We start from the raw sequence: 22945 nt of genomic DNA, 5'->3' as shown, positions 1-22945 counted from the left end.
AGGGCAGATAAAGATGAAGTGGGAGGCATTTTATCCAACTAGCTCTTATAGCACATTTATCTGTGCAGACTATTGATTACTCAGTGGTGCGAAGTGGCTTGAAAATCTGCAGTGGAAGAGAGCCTATAGAATTAGAGCATCTGAGAATCTCTTTCTGTTGTTTGATTTGCAGAGGAAGGAGAGAAATGAAACTTATTTGTATGTTCTGCACAAATGAAGAAGTTATGAATTTTCCTGTGAGCCCGTATAATCTCTGTGTTTTCTGGAGAACACAGAGGAAAATCTTTTGAAAAAAGAATTGGCATCCCAACAAATATCAGTACTCTTAATCAGAGGATAGGAGACAAATTTCTCATTATTTGCATAATTGGGGGTAGGCATCGTAAAATTGAACTGCTCTCATTTTGTTTGTAAAAACTTTTGCATATCAAAATAGATTTGTGTATTTTTGGGTCTCGTTTAACTCCTGTACCTGCGTGTGTATCGTCTAGCCTCCTTGCGAGTGATGGCCTATTCTTAGAGCAACCCGCAACATCAGAAATCACTTTACTAAAAATTATTGCTTATTTGTCTTTACTTTTCTTATCAATTTCTGTTTCTGGAGGTAACTCTGTAATTTTTTACTTTTTTAGCACATGGTAATGCCACAGGCATTTCTTCATGGTTAGGGACTTGCTGCAGCATAAATCTTACTGCTTTGTTCATTTATATTGGATTAAGAATTTCATTACGCCTGGTAAGTGCACGTCATTATCAAACTTATTTCTCATATGACGATTTTTGGAAGACACTCTTTTGATGCTCATAATGTAGGGAATTTGGAAGGTGTTTTCATATGATTATGAAAAGGTTGGAGGTATTGTAATGATGCCTCAGGTAGTGTAGTGAGTGTAGGAGCTGTTGAAATGACACTGCAAACCATTGGTACTATGGTTACCTGCAGCTAGAATGCCTCATTTGTTTCACTTAAATGTGGCAGATGTCTTCCTCCGGGTCTTACGAAGAGTGTACTTTATGAAACCCAGGAAGACTTATTCTAGTTTGTGTTTGGCAAGATACGTGCAGCATGTGAAGACATTTCCACTGAGCCAGGTGTTCTCACAATGTATGCTAGTGTAGCAATGTTGGAGAGATAAAAAGTAATTTTGTGTGATTTTAGGTTTTCCTCACATATGATTACCAGGTGTACCGGTATGAAATGAGCGTTAAGATACAAATGTGTTGATAGGGAACATTTGTTGTGAACAAGCCTTAATTTTTTTTGTTTGGTTGGTATGACATCTGTCAAAGATATTTAGTATACATCAAGTCATGGAACAAACAACATCATATGTTTCCATTGTGTTAAGAATGTCGAATTTTGTACCAGAAAGTGATGATTTGTGGAAAGCATGAATTTTTTTTATTTGAAAAAAAGTGCTGCAGAGTCTCATCGAATGCTTGTCGAGGCATATGGTGATCATGCTCTATCAGAAGCAACATGCAAAAGATGGTTTCAACGGTTCAGAAATAATGATTTTGATGTAAGAATTGAAGAACGTGGAAGACCACCAAAAAAGTTCGAAGACGCCGCATTGCAAGCAGTATTGGATGAAGATGATACTTTGAATCAGAAGCAAATGGCAGCAATGCTAAATGTTGCACAACAAACCATTTCTGACCATTTGAAAGCTATGGGAAAGATCCAAAAGTGTGGAAAATGGGTGCCACATGAATTCAATCAAAGATGGGAAACCGAAAAATCATTTGTCAAATTTTGCTTCAAAGACATGAAAGAAAATCAGTTTTGCATCGAATTGTTACTGGCGATGAAAAATGGATTTATGTTAAGAATCCTAAATGGGAAAAATCATGGGTTAATCCGGGGCAATCATCAACATCGACTGCAAAACCAGATCGATTCGGCAAGAAGACAATGCTCTGTGTTTGGTGGGATCAGAAAGGTGTGGTGTATCATGAGCTTCTAAAACCCAGTGAAACTGTGAATACTAATCGCTACAGACAACAAATCATCAATTTGAACTATGCATTGATCGTAAAAAGACCAGAATGGGCCAGAAGACATGGCGAAGTAATTTTTTTTACATGACAGTGCACCTGCACACAAAGCAAAACTGGTTCAGGATACAATCAAAACACTTGGCTGGGAGCTACTACCCCACCCGCCGTATTCACCAGACTTGGCCCCTTCTGACTACCACTTGTTTTCATCAATGGGACACGCATTCCTACGAAGAAGTCGAAAATTGGGTGTCTGATTGGTTTGCTTCAAAAGACGAACATTTCTATTGGCGTGGTGTCCACAAATTGCCAGAAAGGTGGTCAAAATGTATAGAAAGCAATGGTCAGTACTTTGAATAAAATGTTTTTACTTTTCAATTCAAAATTAGTGTTTTATTTAAAAAAAAAAACGCTCATTTTGTACCGGTACACCTGGTATTTTGAAATGTTCAGCTGGTTGCTGTAATCCTAACGTAGCAATACCTTGGTGAGCCAAATTTATGCTGTCTCCATGTTGATTTGATGATTAATTTCCTTATATGTGCCTTCTTTCCTACAGTCAGCACTGAGCCTGCAGTACTTGGAAGCAACGCTTCTGTCTAGGTCAGAATGGAAGTGCGTAATCAGGATACGAGCCGCGGCCCTCGGCCCAACTGACACTGCTACGGGGTTTGCATTACAAGCGATTCACTCTTCCCCGCAACTGTGGCACTTGGACTGATGACCGTCTGGCCAATCTACTGTTCCACAACTTCAGTATGAATCTGCAATGAAAGTTCTACGCTTCCTTTTGGCATGAAGAGGAAAAATATATTTTGTTGTACTAGCATATTCTTGTTGTAACTAGTAACCACATTTTTAATTATGTGTTTTTGTCTCAGATATTACTGGTTTTAACAGGTACCAAGTAATTATTAGATGTGTGTTTAAAAATAGTGCAGGGGGATAGTAAAATGCTAGGAAGCTAACTTACAAATGATATTTAACTTCTATAAACATATGTACTTGAGTATGTTACTAAGTAGCTTGTGAACTGAAGAGGTCAGTAGAGGAATTCGCAGTGTGAACATGTCTACACGCTGTGTTGGAACTGAAAGCTCAAGTTGACTATGTAATTGTATGAAGTTAAGCTTGAGTCATAAATTTAAGATTGAAAAAATATTCACAATGCATAACTGATTGTGAGAAACGTCCTTTTGATATGGGGAACTAGTAAAATTATTTAACTACTGGTGTAAATAAGCCAAATGTGCAGTAGAAGCAGGGTAGGTGACACCCACATGCAGACATGATCTGTGAGCAGTACCCTGGTTATCTGGCAGTCACAACTGTACACAAAATGGCCAGAATGAAAGAACTGGTAAATTGAAGTAGTATTATGAGACAAGTGTTAGCCACCAGAAAAAGGAACCCTAGTGAAGAATAAAGACAATGCTAGAGAAGGCTTCATAACAGACCTTGGGGGTGGGGGGGAACTTTGTTGAGGAAATACTTTGTCATTTAACTTCTGATGCAGATATTTCGTTCATACCAGTAAAAATTTTATATCTCTCAAATGCCATCCTTTAGGAAAATAAGGATGTATACCAAGAAGTTGTTCTCTGTATTGTTGTTTGTTAAAATTTTTAAAATGAATGTTTCTCTAAGGCAGTATGCTTACTCTGTGTAGTTACCAGCTGTTTCTTTGTGTTTGTGTATACAGGGTGAGTCGCAAGGTTTTCCGCGGGTTCTGGAGAGTATTCCTTAGGTTATTTGGAACAAAAAATGTAAATAAAGTAATGGGATCAGATCCATAATTAAGAAGCTACAGTAATTGAAAAACTCAGGGAAATGGCGGAAAAACTTTTATTGTAGTATTTCACTGTTGTTGTTGTTGTGGTCTTCAGTCCTGAGACTGGTTTGATGCAGCTCTCCATGCTACTCTATCCTGTGCAAGCTTCTTCATCTCCCAGTACCTACTGCAACCTACATCCTTCTGAATCTGCTTAGTGTATGCATCTCTTGGTCTCCCCCTACGATTTTTACCCTCCACGCTGCCCTCCAATACTAAATTGGTGATCCCTTGATGCCTCAGAACATGTCCTACCAACCGATCCCTTCTTCTGGTCAAGTTGTGCCACAAACTCCTCTTCTCCCCAATCCTGTTCAGTACCTCCTCATTAGTTATGTGATCCACCCATCTAATCTTCAGCATTCTTCTGTAGCACCACATTTCGAAAGCTTCTATTCTCTTCTTGTCCAAACTATTTATCGTCCATGTTTCACTTCCATACATGGCTACACTCCACACAAATACTTTCAGAAAAGACTTCCTGACACTTAAATCTATACTCGATGTTAACAAATTTCTCTTCTTCAGAAACGCTTTCCTTGCCATTGCCATTCTACATTTTATATCCTCTCTACTTCGACCATCATCAGTTATTTTGCTCCCCAAATAGCAAAACTCCTTTACTACTTTAAGTGTCTCATTTCCTAATCTAATACCCTCAACATCACCCGAATTAATTCGACTACATTCCATTATCCTCGTTTTGCTTTTGTTGATGTTCATCTTATATCCTCCCTTCAAGACACCATCCATTCCATTCAACTGCTCTTCCAAGTCCTTTGCTGTCTCTGACAGAATTACAATGTCATCGGCGAACCTCAAAGTTTTTATTTCTTCTCCATGGATTTTAATACCTACTCCGAATTTTTCTTTTGTTTCCTTTACTGCTTGCTCAATATACAGATTGAATAACATCGGGGAGAGGCTACAACCCTGTCTTACTCCCTTCCCAACCACTGCTTCCCTTTCATGTCCCTCGACTCTTATAACTGCCATCTGGTTTCTATACAAATTGTAAATAGCCTTTCGCTCCCTGTATTTTACCCCTGCCACCTTTAGAATTTGAAAGAGAGTATTCCAGTCAACATTGTCAAAAGCTTTCTCTAAGTCTACAAATGCTAGAAACGTAGGTTTGCCTTTCCTTAATCTTTCTTCTAAGATAAGTCGTAAGGTAAGTATTGCCTCACGTGTCCCAGTATTTCTACGGAATCCAAACTGATCTTCCCCGAGGTCGGCTTCTACTAGTTTTTCCATTCGTCTGTAAAGAATTCGTGTTAGTATTTTGCAGCTGTGGCTTATTAAACTGATTGTTCGGTAATTCTCACATCTGTCAACACCTGCTTTCTTTGGGATTGGAATTACTATATTCTTCTTGAAGTCTGAGGGTATTTCGCCTGTTTCATACATCTTGCTCACCAGATGGTAGAGTTTTGTCAGGACTGGCTCTCCCAAGGCCGTCAGTAGTTCCAATGGAATGTTGTCTACTCCGGGGGCCTTGTTTCGACTCAGGTCTTTCAGTGCTCTGTCAAACTCTTCACGCAGTATCTTATCTCCCATTTCATCTTCATCTACATCCTCTTCCATTTCCATAATATTGTCCTCAAGTACATCGCCCTTGTATAGACCCTCTATATACTCCTTCCACCTTTCTGCTTTCCCTTCTTTGCTTAGAACTGGGTTGCCATCTGAGCTCTTGATGTTCATACAAGTGGTTCTCTTATCTCCAAAGGTCTCTTTAATTTTCCTGTAGGCAGTATCTATCTTACCCCTAGTAAGGTAAGCCTCTACATCCTTACATTTTACCTCTAGCCATCCCTGCTTAGCCATTTTGCACTTCCTGTCGATATTATTTTTGAGACGTTTGTATTCCTTTTTGCCTGCTTCATTTACTGCATTTTTATATTTTCTCCTTTCATCAATTAAATTCAATATTTCTTCTGTTACCCAAGGATTTCTACTAGCCCTCGTCTTTTTACCTACTTGATCCTCTGCTGCCTTCACTACTTCATCCCTCAAAGCTACCCATTCTTCTTCTACTGTATTTCTTTCCCCCATTCCTGTCAATTGTTCCCTTATGCTCTCCCTGAAACTCTGTACAACCTCTGGTTCTTTCAGTTTATCCAGGTCCCATCTCCTTAAATTCCCACCTTTTTGCAGTTTCTTCAGTTTTAATCTACAGGTCATAACCAATAGATTGTGGTCAGAGTCCACATCTGCCCCTGGAAATGTCTTACAATTTAAAACCTGGTTCCTAAATCTCTGTCTTACCATTATATAATCAATCTGATACCTTTTAGTATCTCCAGGGTTCTTCCATGTATACAACCTTCTATCATGATTCTTAAACCAAGTGTTAGTTATGATTAAATTGTGCTCGGTGCAAAATTCTACCAGGCGGCTTCCTCTTTCATTTCTTAGCCCCAATCCATATTCACCTACTACGTTTCCTTCTCTCCCTTTTCCTACACTGGAATTCCAGTCACCCATAACTATTAAATTTTCGTCTCCCTTCACAATCTGAATAATTTCTTTTATTTCATCATACATTTCTTCAATTTCTTCGTCATCTGCAGAGCTAGTTGGCATATAAACTTGTACTACTGTAGTAGGTGTGGGCTTCGTATCTATCTTGGCCACAATAATGCGTTCACTATGCTGTTTGTAGTAGCTTACCCGCATTCCTATTTTCCTATTCATTATTAAACCTACTCCTGCATTACCCCTATTTGACTTTGTGTTTGTAACCCTGTAGTCACCTGACCAGAAGTCTTGTTCCTCCTGCCACCGAACTTCACTAATTCCCACTATATCTAACTTTAACCTATCCATTTCCCTTTTCAAATTTTCTAACCTACCTGCCCGATTAAGGGACCTGACATTCCACGCTCCGATCCGTAGAACGCCAGTTTTCTTTCTCCTGATAACGACATCCTCCTGTGTAGTCCCCGCCCGGAGATCCGAATGGGGGACTATTTTACCTCCGGAATATTTTACCCAAGAGGACGCCATCATCATTTCATCATACAGTAAAGCTGCATGCCCTCGGGAAAAATTACGGCCGTAGTTTCCCCTTGCTTTCAGCCGTTCGCAGTACCAGCACAGCAAGGCCGTTTTGGTTATTGTTACAAGGCCAGATCAGTCAATCATCCAGACTGTTGCCCTTGCAGCTACTGAAAAGGCTGCTGCCCCTCTTCAGGAACCACACGTTTGTCTGGCCTCTCAACAGATACCCCTCCGTTGTGGTTGTACCTACGGTACGGCTATCTGTATCGATGAGGCACGCAAGCCTCCCCACCAACGGCAAGGTCCATGGTATCAATTTTGTATCTATCTCTTGCATTCAGAGTGGATTTAAAGCAAGTGTTCAAAATCTTCTCCCTGCATTTGAAGGCAAAGATTCGCACTAGAGTCAACCGCGCAAGTAGCATTCCGTAATTTCACATGCTCGTTCCTTATTAATGGTCCGGCATTGAAAATGCATTGTATCAATTCTTCTTGTGTTTGATGAGATTTCGGGATTGCAGCCAGATCATGTTGACTTCTCGCCACGATATTTCGGTTGGCGATTGTCCAGCCATCTTCAGGTGAGTGTCCATCACTGGAGACTGCAAGTTCCCGGAGCCAACTTTATAGCAAAAAATTGGCGCAAAAACGCATGCGCATTGGTGTCCGTCACAGGAACGTCCTCTATCAAAATCCGCTCCCTCTGGAGCTACTGTTCTATCTGTGGCAGGCAGGCGCATGCGTAAAGGTGAAAACTACATGTCCTCCCTCTGTCGGAATGTGCGCCCGCGTCGCTAGAAACAGACGTCAGATGTCGCCAGACGTGTCATTATGAATAAACTGTCTTCTCTCAGAGGAAATTAGATTCCGTAGCTGAGCGCTGTATTACCACAGCACACACTATGGATTTTTCTGCCACAAAAATCTTGGCCCCAGCGAAAACTTTCTGGGATTCAGTAATTAAAGAATCTGTGGAGACGTGCCTAGCACAAAATCTTCTAAATCGTGATGGCAGTTTTCAACTGGACTAGGCTTTGAAACCCAGTGATCTCTCTAATTTCCTCTGAGAGAAGACAGTTTATTCATAATGACACGTCTGGCAACATCTGACGTCTGTTTTTAATGACGCGGGTGCGCATTCCGACAGAGGGTGGACATGCAGTTTTCAGCTTTACGCATGCGACTCTGTGCCACAGATAGAACAGTAGCTCCAGAGGGCATGGATTTCAATAGAGGATACTCCTGTGACGGAGGCCGATGCGCATGCGTTTTTGCGCCAATTTTTTGCTATAAAGTTGACTCCGGGAACTTGCAGTCTCCAGTGATGGACACTCACCTGAAGACGGCTGGATGATTGCCACCCGAAATATCGTGGCAAAAAGTCAACATGATCCAGCTGCAGTCCCGAAATCTCATCACACATTCAATACACCGGGAAAACTTCGAGAATCACAATTCTTCTTGTGTTTCCACCACGTCTTTCACCCACCCCCAGATGTAGTAATCTGTTGTTGTTGTTGTTGTCTTCAGTTCTGAGACTGGTTTGATGCAGCTCTCCATGCTACTCTATCCTGTGCAAGCTTCTTCATCTCCCAGTACCTACTGCAACCTTCCTTCTGAATCTGCTTAGTGTATTCATCTCTTGGTCTCCCTCTACGATTTTTACCCTCCACGCTGCCCTCCAATGCTAAATTTGTGATCCCTTGATGCCTCAAAACATGTCCTACCAACCGATCCCTTCTTCTAGTCAAGTTTTGCCACAAACTTCTCTTCTCCCCAATCCTATTCAATACCTCCTCATTAGTTATGTGATCTACCAACCTTATCTTCAGCATTCTTCTGTAGCACCACATTTTGAAAGCTTCTATTCTCTTCTTGTCCAAACTGGTTATCGTCCATGTTTCACTTCCATACATGGCTACACTCCATACAAATACTTTCAGAAACGACTTCCTGACACTTAAATCTATACTAGATGTTAACAAATTTCTCTTCTTCAGAAACTCTTTCCTTGCCATTGCCAGTCTACATTTTATCTCCTCTCTACTTCGACCATCATCAGTTATTTTGCTCCCTACTTGGTAAAACTCATTTACTACTTTAAGCGTCTCATTTCCTAATCTAATTCCCGCAGCATCATCCGACTTAATTCGACTACATTCCATTATCCTCGTTTTGCTTTTGTTGATGTTCATCTTATATCCTCCTTTCAAGACACTGTCCATTCCGTTCAACTGCTCTTCCAAGTCCTTTGCTGTCTCTGACAGAATTACAGTGTCATCAGCGAACCTCAAAGTTTTTACTTCTTCTCCATGAATTTTAATACCTACTGCAAATTTTTCTTTTGTTTCCTTTACTGCTTGCTCAATATACAGATTGAATAACATCGGGGAGAGGCTACAACCCTGTCTCACTCCTTTCCCAACCACTGCTTCCCTTTCATGCCCCTCGACTCTTATAACTGCCATCTGGTTTCTGTACAAATTGTAAATAGCCTTTCGCTCCCTGTATTTTACCCCTGCCACCTTCAGAATTTGAAAGAGAGTATTCCAGTTAACATTGTCAAAAGCTTTCTCTAAGTCTACAAATGCTAGAAACGTAGGTTTGCCTTTTCTTAATCTTTCTTCTAAGATAAGTCGTAAGGTTAGTATTGCCTCACGTGTTCCAACATTTCTACGGAATCCAAACTGATCTTCCCCGAGGTCCGCTTCTACCAGTTTTTCCATTCATCTGTAAAGAATTCGCGTTAGTATTTTGCAGCTGTGTCATATTAAACTGATAGTTCGGTAATTTTCACATCTGTCAACACCTGCTTTCTTTGGGATTGGAATTATAATCTGGGGATCTGGCAGGCCAGTTGATAGGGCCCCCGTGACCTATCCATCGATGTGGGAATTGTTGATTAAGATAAGGTGTTAACACGTGGTGGAAGTGTGCAGGTGCCCCATCATGTTGGACGTACATGTGGCGCCTCGTTTCCAGAGGAACATCTTCAAGGAGCTTTGGTAAGTCTTCTCGTAAAAAGTTACCGTACATCTGACCGAGAGAACAAACGGCCCCAGTAACTGGTCAAACACAATACCGCGCCAGACATTGTCACTGAATCTGCGATCAAATTGAGATACTACCGTGGCGTGGGGATTTTCGTCTGCCCAGACATGCACGTTATGCGTGTTGTCGATGCCATCTCTTGTAAAGGTTGCCTCATCACTGAACAATATGAAGCGATTTCCATTTAACCAGTTACAATAGTGCAAACGGTTGGCACAATCGTGTGGCTCTAAATAGTGAACTATCTGCATATGAAAAGGATACAGTCCATTCTCACGAAGAATCGTACATAGCTTAGATTGTGTAACGTTCAGTTGGGTAGCTAAGCGTCTTGTACTCGGACGAGGACTGCGCTCCACTGGATTAAGAATGTTTTCCTCTTCGTGAACGTCACTATGTCTTTCAGAGTGAATATGAATACTGGGAAGAGTACCAGTTCAATATTGTCCACTAAATGTTTTGGCACTCGTAATCCTACAATTAGGATATCGACGGTGATATGTAGCGACAGCAGCTTTGGCAGTACCATCACAGAAGCCCAAAATGTACACCATCTCTCCATACTTCTGTGATGAAAACGTGTACAGCATAACTAAGTGTACTGTACCAGGTGTACCGGTATGAAATGAGCATTAAGATACAAATATGTCGATAGGCAACATTTGCTGTGAGCGAGCCTTAATTTTTTTTGTTTGGTTGGTATGACATCTGTCAAAGATATTTAGTATACATCAAGTCATGGAACAAACAACATCATATGATTTCATTGTGTTAAGAATGTCGAATTTTGTACCAGAAAGTGATGATTTGTGGAAAGCATGAATTTTTTTTATTTGAAAAAAAGTGCTGCAGAGTCTCATCGAATGCTTGTCGAGGCATATGGTGATCACGCTCTATCAGAAGCAACACGCAAAAGATGGTTTCAACGGTTCAGAAATAATGATTTTGATGTAAGAATTGAAGAACGTGGAAGACCACCAAAAAAAGTTCGAAGACGCCGCATTGCAAGCAGTATTGGATGAAGATGATACTTTGAGTCAGAAGCAAATGGCAGCAATGCTAAATGTTGCACAACAAACCATTTCTGACCATTTGAAAGCTATGGGAAAGATCCAAAAGTGTGGAAAATGGGTGCCACATGAATTCAATCAAAGATGGAAAACCGAAAAATCATTTGTCAAATTTTGCTTCAAAGACATGAAAGAAAATCAGTTTTGCATCGAATTGTTACTGGCGATGAAAAATGGATTTATGTTAAGAATCCTAAATGGGAAAAATCATGGGTTAATCCGGAACAACCATCAACATCGTCTGAAAAACCAGATTGATTCGCAAGAAGACAATGCTCTGTGTTTGGTGGGATCAGAAAGGTGTGGTGTATCATGAGCTTCTAAAACCCAGTGAAATTGTGAATACTAATCGCTACAGACAACAAATGATCAATTTGAACTATGCATTGATCGAAAAAAGACCAGAATGGGCCAGAAGACATGGCAAAGTAATTTTTTTTACATGACAGTGCACCTGCACACAAAGCAAAACTGGTTCAGGATACAATCAAAACACTTGGCTGGGAGCTGCTAACCCACCCGCTGTATTCGCCAGACTTGGCCCCTTCCGACTACCACTTGTTTTCATCAATGGGACACGCATTGGTTGAGGAACACTTCGATTCCTACGAAGAAGTCGAAAATTGGGTGTTTGATTGGTTTGCTTCAAAAGACGAACATTTCTATTGGCGTGGTGTCCACAAATTTCCAGAAAGGTGGTCAAAATGTATAGAAAGCAATGGTCAGTACTTTGAATAAAATGTTTTTATTTTTCAATTCAAAATTAGTGTTTCATTTTCACAAGAAAACGCTCATTTCATACCAGTACACCTGGTACAGCAAACAGTGACTGCAGTATCAACAACACGGTTGTTATGCAAATGTACCACTCGCTGCACTAAGGCTGATCGTGTGTCCTACGAACACAAGAGTAGTGCTTCATACATCGTGGTGTGTTTCGGAACTTTGTTGTAGCTCCTTAATTATGGATCTGATTGCATTACTGTACTTACATTTTTTGTTCCAAATAACCGAAGGAATTACCTCCAGCTACCAGGGGAAAAACTCGTGACTCACCCTGTAGATGGCATCTTCCTGTGTAGAAATTCACAAGTCTTCCTGTGTAGAAATTCACAAAGCAAAAAGCAGTGAACAGAATTATATACTGCCAAACTCACCACTGCTTGCGCAGCCGAGCAGAATATCTGAATGAACACATCATGTGGTGGTCAGTTTTGTAAACAACTGCTATACTGGCAGTTACTATTGGCCAAGTGTTTATCCTGAATAACTTCTTCAGAGAAGAGACCATATCAGATATTGCTTAGCCACAAGTAATGGTTATACAGGACGATTATCGGATCCGCTAAGCACCTGGAAAAAGTGTCCTTTGTTTGCTTGAGCTTGGCGTGTGAAAGGGAATTGTGTGTCTGCCATTTTGTAATGCTGGCTCTGGATTGCCACAGAGACTAAATCAAAATCAACCAATTTGTTGTTAGAATAATGCTACTACTGAGCCCTGCCGAGAAATATGTTAACTTATCAAAACTGTTGTGCACACATGTTCAAAATAAATGGTTTGTTTTGTGCAGTAACAATTTTTATCTCTCCCTTACTGTTTCTCTGGGTGTGGCTAATAAATTTTGGAGAGTAAATTATCTAACTTGTTGAGTTCTTTTATTTCTCACATTCAGTGCAAAGTGTGTGTTCTGTGCTAAAATGAAGCTATGCATGTAAGTGGTAATTCCAAATTCCTTCTTTTGTGTGTTTCTTTTTATCACTGTAACTTATTCAAAAATTTGTTGGTTGGTAGTTTTAAGTGCCTGTGCATGTAACAACACATACTGTTATTATGATCGGTACTATTTTCATAGTCTTATAGGATTTCAAGTTTCCATAATCATTGTGTGAGTTTAAAACACCTCCCATGATTACTTCACAGTACAACTGCACAGGATTGGGAATGTCAACATAGTTAAACCACAACCAAAATCGTGGTCTCAACTACAGCTTAAAGGGAGAAAGAGAACTCAAGTTCAGTGCATCTTTATTTTTATGTATAGTCTGAGAAATTCAGTCTCCAGGGTTGGTCCATCAATAAAAAGCCTATATGATTAAAATTTTGGGATATGCCTTTATAACCAGTGGATTTTTAAAAAAATGAAACAACACTTGTTGTTGTTGTTGTGGTCTTCAGTCCTGAGACTGGTTTGATGCAGCTCTCCATGGTACTCTATCCTGTGCAAGCTTCTTCATCTCCCAGTACCTACTGCAACCTACATCCTTCTGAATCTGCTTAGTGTATTCATCTCTTGGTCTCCCCCTACGATTTTTACCCTCCACGCTGCCCTCCAACACTAAATTGGTGATCCCTTGATGCCTCAGAACATGCCCTACCAACTGGTCCCTTCTTCTAGTCAAGTTGTGCCACAAACTTCTCTTCTCCCCAATCCTATTCAATACCTCCTCATTAGTTATGTGATCTACCCATCTAATCTTCAGCATTCTTCTGTAGCACCACATTTCGAAAGCTTCTATTCTCTTCTTGTCCAAACTAGTTATCGTCCATGTTTCACTTCCATACATGGCTACACTCCATACAAATACTTTCAGAAATGACTTCCTGACACTTAAATCTATATTCGATGTTAACAAATTTCTCTTCTTCAGAAACGCTTTCCTTGCCATTGCCAGTCTACATTTTATATCCTCTCTACTTCGACCATCATCAGTTATTTTGCTCCCCAAATAGCAAAACTCCTTTACTACTTTAAGTGTCTCATTTCCTAATCTAATACCCTCAACATCACCCGACTTAATTCGACTACATTCCATTATCCTCGTTTTGCTTTTGTTGATGTTCATCTTATATCCTCCCTTCAAGACACCATCCATTCCGTTCAACTGCTCTTCCAAGTCCTTTGCTGTCTCTGACAGAATTACAATTTCATCGGCGAACCTCAAGGTTTTCATTTCTTCTCCATGGATTTTAATACCTATTCCGAATTTTTCTTTTGTTTCCTTTACTGCTTGCTCAATATACAGATTGAATAACAACACTTGGATATTTGAAAAAACTGGCCAATCCGTGCTGTAGCGTGGGATTACTAATTTAAAAAATTAATTATGGGGTAAACTGTTGCAGAACCCAGGGAAATGTTTTTATTTGATATGATAATGGGCTTACATACTTGCAAAATTATTTGCAGGCGGGTAGTGGATGGATTTTGGTGTGTTTTGGATGCAGAATTTGTGACTGGAATTACTTCTGCTTCATCAGGTTGAAGAAGATAGCTCTTGTATGATGCTGTTGTGATCTTCAGTCCTGAGACTGGTTTGATGCAGCTCTCCATGCTACTCTATCCTGTGCAAGCCTCTTCATCTCCCAGTACCTACTGCAACATACATCCCTCTGAATCTGCTTAGTGTATTTATCTCGTGGTCTCCCTCTACAATTTTTACCCTCCACGCTTCCTTCCAATACTAAACTGATGACCCCTTGATGCCTCAGAATGTGTCCTATTAACTGATCCCTTCTTATAGTCAAGTTGTGCCACAAATTCCTGTGTATGAGACCTTATTCTGTACAAGGCATTTAAACTTTGTGTAAAGTATAGAAACAATGTATCTCATTTCTCACATGCAGACAAGATCTTTATTCTTGTTAATATCAGTTAATGAAAATTTTCTGTATGGATTGTACCATATACATTGTACACATTTAACATCATTTTAGCAGAATATATTTTGACAACAACAAATTAGTGGTAGTACCAGTCAATATTTTTAACTTTTCTCATTTTGGCTCATTCACAGTTCTAACATCATTTCAAATACAAAACTGGATTTTGGGGCACATCAACAAGATCAGTTTGACAGCTGTGTTTTTTTGTTTTCATCCCATGCACAATTTTGAGGAAGATTTGAACATGATTGAGCTGCTACAGTGTTTATTTCATAAAGTATTTACACTAGTCACTGATTGTACAAAAAGCCTTCACTGTTGCACACACTTCACAACTTTCACAGCTATAGTAGATAAGGATTTTCTGTCATTAGTTATAATTACTCTTGTATCAACTACAAATAACATAATTTTGGACCAATTATTGAGGCTTTTAATGTCATTAATATAGACAAAAATAATACTCTGTGGAATGCCTGCTTCCACTTAGCATCTGATACACACTTTACTTTTTGACTTTTTGAGATGAGATGAGCTTCACAACCTGAGTTCTGTCTTGGAAATAGTATTCAAACAATTTCCTCTCAATTCCTCTGATCCCTACTGACTCTGATTTGTCGAGGTGACTTTGGTGGTTTACTGTATCAAAGGCCTCGGAAAGCTCTAGTTTGATTCCTACCACACTTTTGATATTGGCTAAATTCCTAACAATCTCTTCGGTATAGGCCTGTATAGTTGTTTCTGTGTTCTAACCTGTATGAGAGCCATGCTGGTTATGATTCAGAAGAGTGGAGGTGTCAAGGTAGCTTAAGAGTTTGATTTTAATTAGTTTTTCAATGATGTTTGAAAAAGATCGAAGGAGGGATATATGTCTGTAGTTTTCTGTCTTACAAGCATATTCATTTTTGAATAGTAGTGTAACCTTAGAAATTTTCAGCCTCTATAGGAACACACCTTCACTAAATGATGTATTGGCAATATGAACCAGTGGTTTCAAAGGTAGTGAGGCAGATTTTTTTATTGGTGACACTGGTAAAAAGACGAGGGCTAGTAGAAATCCTTGGGTAACAGAAGAAATATTGAATTTAATTGATGAAAGGAGAAAATATAAAAATGCAGTAAATGAAGCAGGCAAAAAGGAATACAAACGTCTCAAAAATGAGATCGACAGGAAGTGCAAAATGGCTAAGCAGGGATGGCTAGAGGACAAATGTAAGGATGTAGAGGCTTGTCTCACTAGGGGTAAGATAGATACTGCCTACAGGAAAATTAAAGAGACCTTTGGAGAGAAGAGAACCACTTGTATGAATATCAAGAGCTCAGATGGCAACCCAGTTCTAAGCAAAGAAGGGAAGGCAGAAAGGTGGAAGGAGTATATAGAGGGTCTATACAAGGGCGATGTACTTGAGGACAATATTATGGAAATGGAAGAGGATGTAGATGAAGATGAAATGGGAGATACGATACTGCGTGAAGAGTTTGACAGAGCACTGAAAGACCTGAGTCGAAACAAGGCCCCCGGAGTAGACAACATTCCATTGGAACTATTGACGGCCTTGGGAGAGCCAGTCCTGACGAAACTCTACCATCTGGTGAGCAAGGTGTATGAAACAGGCGAAATACCCTCAGACTTAAAGAAGAATATATTAATTCCAATCCCAAAGAAAGCAAGTGTTGACAGATGTGAGAATTACCGAACAATCAGTTTAATAAGCCACAGCTGCAAAATACTAACACGAATTCTTTACAGACGAATGGAAAAACTAGTAGAAGCCGACCTTGGGGAATATCAGTTTGGATTCCGTAGAAATACTGGAACACGTGAGGCAATACTGACCTTACGACTTATCTTAGAAGAAAGATTAAGGAAAGGCAAACCTACGTTTCTAGCATTTGTAGACTTAGAGAAAGCTTTTGACAACGTTAACTGGAATACTCTCTTTCAAATTCTGAAGGTGGCAGGGGTAAAATACAGGGAGCGAAAGGCTATTTACAATTTGTACAGAAACCAGATGGCAGTTATAAAAGTCGAGGGGCATGAAAGGGAAGCGGTGGTTGGGAAAGGAGTGAGACAGGGTTGTAGCCTCTCCCCGATGTTATTCAATCTGTATATTGAGCAAGCAGTAAAGGAAACAAAAGAAAAATTCGGAGTAGGTATTAAAATTCATGGAGAAGAAGTAAAAACTTTTGAGGTTCGCCGATGACATTGTAATTCTGTCAGAGACAGCAAAGGACTTGGAAGAGCAGTTGAACGGAATGTACAGTGTCTTGAAAGGAGGATATAAGATGAACATCAACAAAAGCAAAACGAGGATAATGGAATGTAGTCAAATTAAATCGGGTGATGCTGAGGGGATTAGATTAGGAAATGAGACACTTAAAGTAGTAAAGGAGTTTTGCTATTTGGGGAGCAAAATAACTGATGATGGTCGAAGTAGAGAGGATATAAAATGTAGACTGGCAATGGCAAGGAAAGTGTTTCTGAAGAAGAGAAATTTGTTAACATCGAGTATAGATTTAAGTGTCAGGAAGTCATTTCTGAAAGTATTTGTATGGAGTGTAGCCATGTATGGAAGTGAAACATGGACGGTAAATAGTTTGGACAAGAAGAGAATAGAAGCTTTCAAAATGTGGTGCTACAGAAGAATGCTGAAGATTAGATGGGTAGATCACATAACTAACGAGGAAGTATTGAATAGGATTGGGGAGAAGAGCAGTTTGTGGCAAAGCTTGACCAGAAGAAGCGATCGGTTGGTAAGACATGTTCTGAGGCATCAAGGGATCACCAATTTAGTATTAGAGGGCAGCGTGGAGGGTAAAAATCGTAGAGGGAGACCAAGAGATGAATACACTAAGCAGATTCAGAAGGATGTAGGTTGCAGTAGGTACTGGGAGATGAAGAAGCTTGCACAGGATAGAGTAGCATGGAGAGCGGCATCAAACCAGTCTCAGGACTGAAGACCACAACAACAACAACAACAACTGGTACATCATCCATATCTGCAAACAGTTTTGGTTTCAGAATATTAATTACTTTCAACATTTCATGCGTATTTGTGGGACTTATTCTTGTACTGCTGGCCACTTTTGGTGCTGCTTTTTCTCTCGTTTGGCGAAGTTCGTGCTCAGTTTCTCGAGTTGCGATGACACAGCCCACTGTAACTGCTTAGGTGTAGAAGAATGGGTCACACTATGTGAGCCTTCAAAAAAATGCAGGTAGTACCAATGTATTTTCTTTTTCCCTTAAAAAATTTGTTTTGATACCTTATAATATGAAGATTCAAAATGTATAAGTGATAAGCTTCTATCAGTAATGGATGGGTGAAAACAAAATTTCTCTTTGCACTGCAACTTTACACCACCCCCTCCTCCCCTCTTTTTCCTGTGTGTGGCCAGAGTGCCGCCCAACAGTGTCAAATTGGCTCTTAAGCAAAAAAGTTTGATGACCACTGTTGTATAATGTTAATAGTTATTACAGGTTTCACCCCTACAGACACAGTTCACTATTTCTATGTGTTAACATGTAGCTAAGTAATAGCAAGAAGACGGTAGCAGTGGAATGTCGTGTTGATTTTGCTTCATCTTCAGAGTTACAGGTAACATCAATTGTTCCTATCACTGTAATTACAATATTATGAAAAGTTTAGTTGCTACTCACCATAAGCGGAGGTAGTGAGCGCAGATAGGCACAACGAAAAGATTGTCGGCAAAGAAGCTTTCAGCCAAAAAGGCCTTCATCAGAAATAGACTACACACACACACACACACACACACACACACACACACACACACACGACTTATAGTCTCTGGAGGACTCAGTTTTTTTCATATAAATGTTTTATATATCAAAATAAGTAGTATTCTTATGCCGTTTGGTGTCATTGAAATCCTGTACCAACCTTTATACTGTCACGCTGTTATTCGAGTGATTATGTATTCTTAGAGTAACTTGCAGCATCATAAAACACACATTAATAAAAATCATTGCTTATTTGTCTTTGTTTTCGTTACTAATATCTCTTTCTGGAAGAAACTTTGTGATTTTTTCTTCTTTTTTAGCACATGTTAACACCACAGACATTTCCTTGGAGTTTTGCTGAAAGATAAATCTTACTCACTTTGTTCATTTATATTGGATTGGAGAGACCACCAGGCGAAGGTCCCGAGTTTGAGTCTCGGTCCGGCACACAGTTTTAATCTGCCAGGAAGTTTCATATCAGCGCACACTCCGCTGCAGAGTGAAAATCTCATTCTGGATCTCAGATGTTGTTTACACCACACGTAATGGCCGTAAAGGACAACTGTGGCACCTGTTAAGCAACTGGGAAAAATGTTTTATGTTTTTTGTTTGCTTGAGCTCGGCTTGTGTAAGGTGGTTATGTGACTGGCATTTTGTAATGGTGGGTCTGTGTTGGCACCAGACTAAATCAAAATTAACCATTTTGTTCTTAGGAATTTTGTTGCTACTGAGACTGGTAGTTGGGTAAGAAAGAGATATGAGTGATGGTGTGTTATCATGTGTGATCATCAAAAATCATGTTTATTATTAATAAGTGGTGCTTATTTGTCTTTGCTTTTCTTATCTGTTTTGTTTGTGGAAGTAATTGTGTGAATTTTTCTTCTTTTTTAGCACATGTTAACACTGCATACATTTCCTTGCTCAGAGATAAATCTTACTCACTTTGTTCATTTGTATTGTGTTGAAGAGAGCACCAGTTTGTGATGTAAGAATTTCAGGACACCTGGTATATGCACGCCATTATCGAACATCTTCCTGTTAGGATGATTTTTTAGAACACATTCTTTTGATGCACTTGGCGTAGGTAATTTGGAAGATGTTTTGATATGATTTTGGAAATGTTGGAGGTATTATAATGATGCCTCATGTAGTAAAATGGAAAAGGCGTGTGACTAGGGCCTCCCGTCGGGTAGATCATTCTCCTGTTGCAAGTCTTTCGAGTTGACGCCACTTCGGTGACTTGCGTGTCGATGGGGATGAAAGGATGACGATCAGGACAACACAAAATGCAGACCCCGAGAAGAGAAGATCTCCGACCCAGCCGGGAAACGAACCCGGGCCTTTAGGTATGACATTCCGTAGCACTGACCACTCAGCTACCTGGGGCAGACACCTCATGTAGTGTATTGAGTATAGGGGCCATTGAAATTGTGCTTAGCTAGAGTGCCTCATTTATGTGATTTAAATGTGTCAGATACCTTCCTCCAGGTTTTGTGAAGAGTGTGATTTATGAAACCCAAGAAGAGTTATTCGAGTTCTCAATTGGCAAAATATGTGTGAGACGTGAAGATTTTTACACTGAGCATGGTGTCTGTTAGCAATCTACAACTGTATGACAATGTTGAATACATTAAAAATTATTTTGTGTGATTGATTCTGGCCTGAGCTGCCAGAGTTGGCAGTCATGTGTGTAAGAGGTGTGCTGGCTTCTGTGTGTGAATGGTGTGTGTTCCATTGTTTCTCTTTTGCCGGAGAAGGCTTTGGCTGAAAGCTTTGTGCAAGTGTTTTTTAATTGCGCCTGTCCGCAGCTTAATATTTCTTCTGTAAAGTGAGTAGCAATCTATCTTTTCTTACATTGTTGATATTTGTATGTAGATAATTAAATGGACACCCTAGCTGCAAACAGGCGTATATGTACTTCATTGGGGACATGTTGAAAATGTGTGCCCCGACCGGGACTCGAACCCGGGATCTCCCGCTTACATGGCAGACGCTCTATCCATCTGAGCCACCGCGGGCACAGAGGATAGTGCGTCTGCAGGGACTTATCCCTTGCACGCTCCCCGTGAGATCCACATTCCCAACATGTCCACACCACTACACTCGTAGTGCGCCTAATAGATGTTTGTCCATCATACTCATTACTCGTGGCAGATTAATCTACCAAGTCCCGTACAAGTTCAAGCATAGCGTGTGCGTTCGCACAAGAAGGTCAATGGCCGGGAAGCCATATTTTAACTATATATGACGGTAGTATCTGTTCCCGAAAGAACAGTTACCGTGGATGACCATGCAGCTTTGCTAGAAATGAAATGATAATTAAATAGACACCCTAGCTGCATACAGGCATTGATGTACTTCATTGGGGACATGTTTGGTAGATTAATCTGCCACGAGTAATGAGTATGATGGACAAACATCTATTAGGCGCACTACGAATGTAGTGGTGTGGACATGTTGGGAATGTGGATCTCACGGGGGGCGTGCAAGGGATAAGTCCCTGCAGACGCACTATACTCTGTGCCCGCGGTGGCTCAGATGGATAGAGCGTCTGCCATGTAAGCGGGAGATCCCGGGTTCGAGTCCCGGTCGGGGCACACAGTTTCAACATGTCCCCAATGAAGTACATATATGCCTGTTTGCAGCTAGGGTGTCCATTTAATTATCATTTCATTTCTAGCAAAGCTGCATGGTCATCCACGGTAACTGTTCTTTCGGGAACAGATACTACCGTCATATATATTTGTACGTAGTTTTTTCATTGTTCGATATTTTTCCAGTGTACGATTATTTTGAAATGTTTTCAGGTATTCACCTAGGTGCCGTAGTCCTAACGGTGCAGCGCTTTGGGGAGCTGAGTCGGTGCTGTCCCCAGGTTGATCTGATGACTGACTCTTATATACCGTTTCCCTCCTGCAGACAATATTCCAACTGGGGTACTCGGACGTGACACCGCTAACAAGTGCGAAGAGAAGTGCACGGCCAGGACGCGGACTGCAGCCCTCGGGCCAACTGTGAAAGTGACGGGGTTTGCTCCTCCCTGTTACTTCCTCCGTTGGCCAGAGGTCCGTCCAGCCGACATACTGCTTCGTGGCGTCAATACGAATCTGGCACGAAACTTTCGAGCATCCTTTTGACACGAGGAGAAAAAATGTATTTAGCAGGACTAGCAGACACTGTGTCGTAACTAATAACCGTGTCTTTAAGTGTATGTGTACTAATTGTATATTTAAAATTGTCTCTTAACTGGTTTTGACTGTACCAGGTAGCTGTAAGATGATATGTTTAAAAAGAAGGGGCTGGGGAGTAGAAATATGCTAGGAACCTAAGTTATGAATCACATAACTAGGCCTACTACAAACAACCATACATGCTCAGAGTACGCTTCCTAGTAAATCATCAACTGAAGAGGCCTGTTGAGACATCCTCAGTATGAAAGAGTCTGCACTCTGGCTTTGGAACTTAAGCTCCTGTTGTCTATGTAGCAATACGAATTTGGTCACTCTTACATCATAAATTTAAGATTGAAAATATTTGCAATGCAAAATTAATTGTGACAAACATCTGTTTAAAAAACTACTTAACTAATTGTGTAGCTAAGGTAAATGTGCAGTGAAAGGGGGATAGATGATACTCACCTGCAGACGTGATTCGTGAGTAGTCCTGTAGTTATATGGTAGTCACAAGTCTACACTAAACAACCAGAATGAAAGAACTGGCAAATCAAGCTAGTGTAAGACTAGTGTGAGCCATCAGATTATAGTTTGAAGAAGTCCTTGTTGTGAAGATACTTTGTTCATCTAATAACTGACAGATATTTTTTTATATTACAAAAAATTTCTTAATTGTATTCAGATAGCATTCTTTATAAATGTAATGACACCTACATCGAAGTTGTTCCCTGTATCCTTCCTTGTCAGAATTTTTAAAATGAGTGTTTCCCTAAGACAGTACACTTACTTTGTGTGATATTTAGCTGTTGTTTGATGTTTGTTTCTACACGGAATCTCCCCTTGCAGAAACTCTTCAAGCACCGAAGAAAATTATAGACTGCCAAACTCATCACCCTTTGCGCAAAGCTCGAGGTTGCAAGTGAACAGAAGATCTGAATAAACGTGTCATGTGGTGGTCAGTTTTGGAAATGGTTGGCATACTAGTTCTTACCGTCGTGTTAATCCTCAAGAAATTCTTCACAGAGAAGGAATCATCTCAGATGTTTCTTAATCACAAATAATTGCCATGCAGGACAATTGCGGCACCTGTTAAGCAACTGGAAAAAGTGTCCTTTGTTTGATTGAGCTGGACATTTGAAATGGAGTTTTATGTGTGCCATTTCATAATGCTGGGTATGGATTGGTGCAGGGTCTAAAACACAATTACCCATTTTGTTGCTATTGAGCCCGGTGTGATTGGTAGTTGGGTAAAAAGAAAAAAAGACAAATAGAATGGGCAACTGCACAGAAATATTTTAACTCATCAGGATCATAGTGTATACGTGCACAAAATACATGGTTTGCTTTTGTTTGAGTGATGTACTCATTCCATGAAGTCAGCTTGTGCTTTATCTCTTTCAGAGTGTGAATGCT

Source organism: Schistocerca nitens, chromosome 12, assembly GCF_023898315.1.
Source record: "Schistocerca nitens isolate TAMUIC-IGC-003100 chromosome 12, iqSchNite1.1, whole genome shotgun sequence".
NCBI classification, from domain to species: domain Eukaryota; kingdom Metazoa; phylum Arthropoda; class Insecta; order Orthoptera; family Acrididae; genus Schistocerca; species Schistocerca nitens.
Note: the sequence above shows the minus strand (reverse complement) of the source record.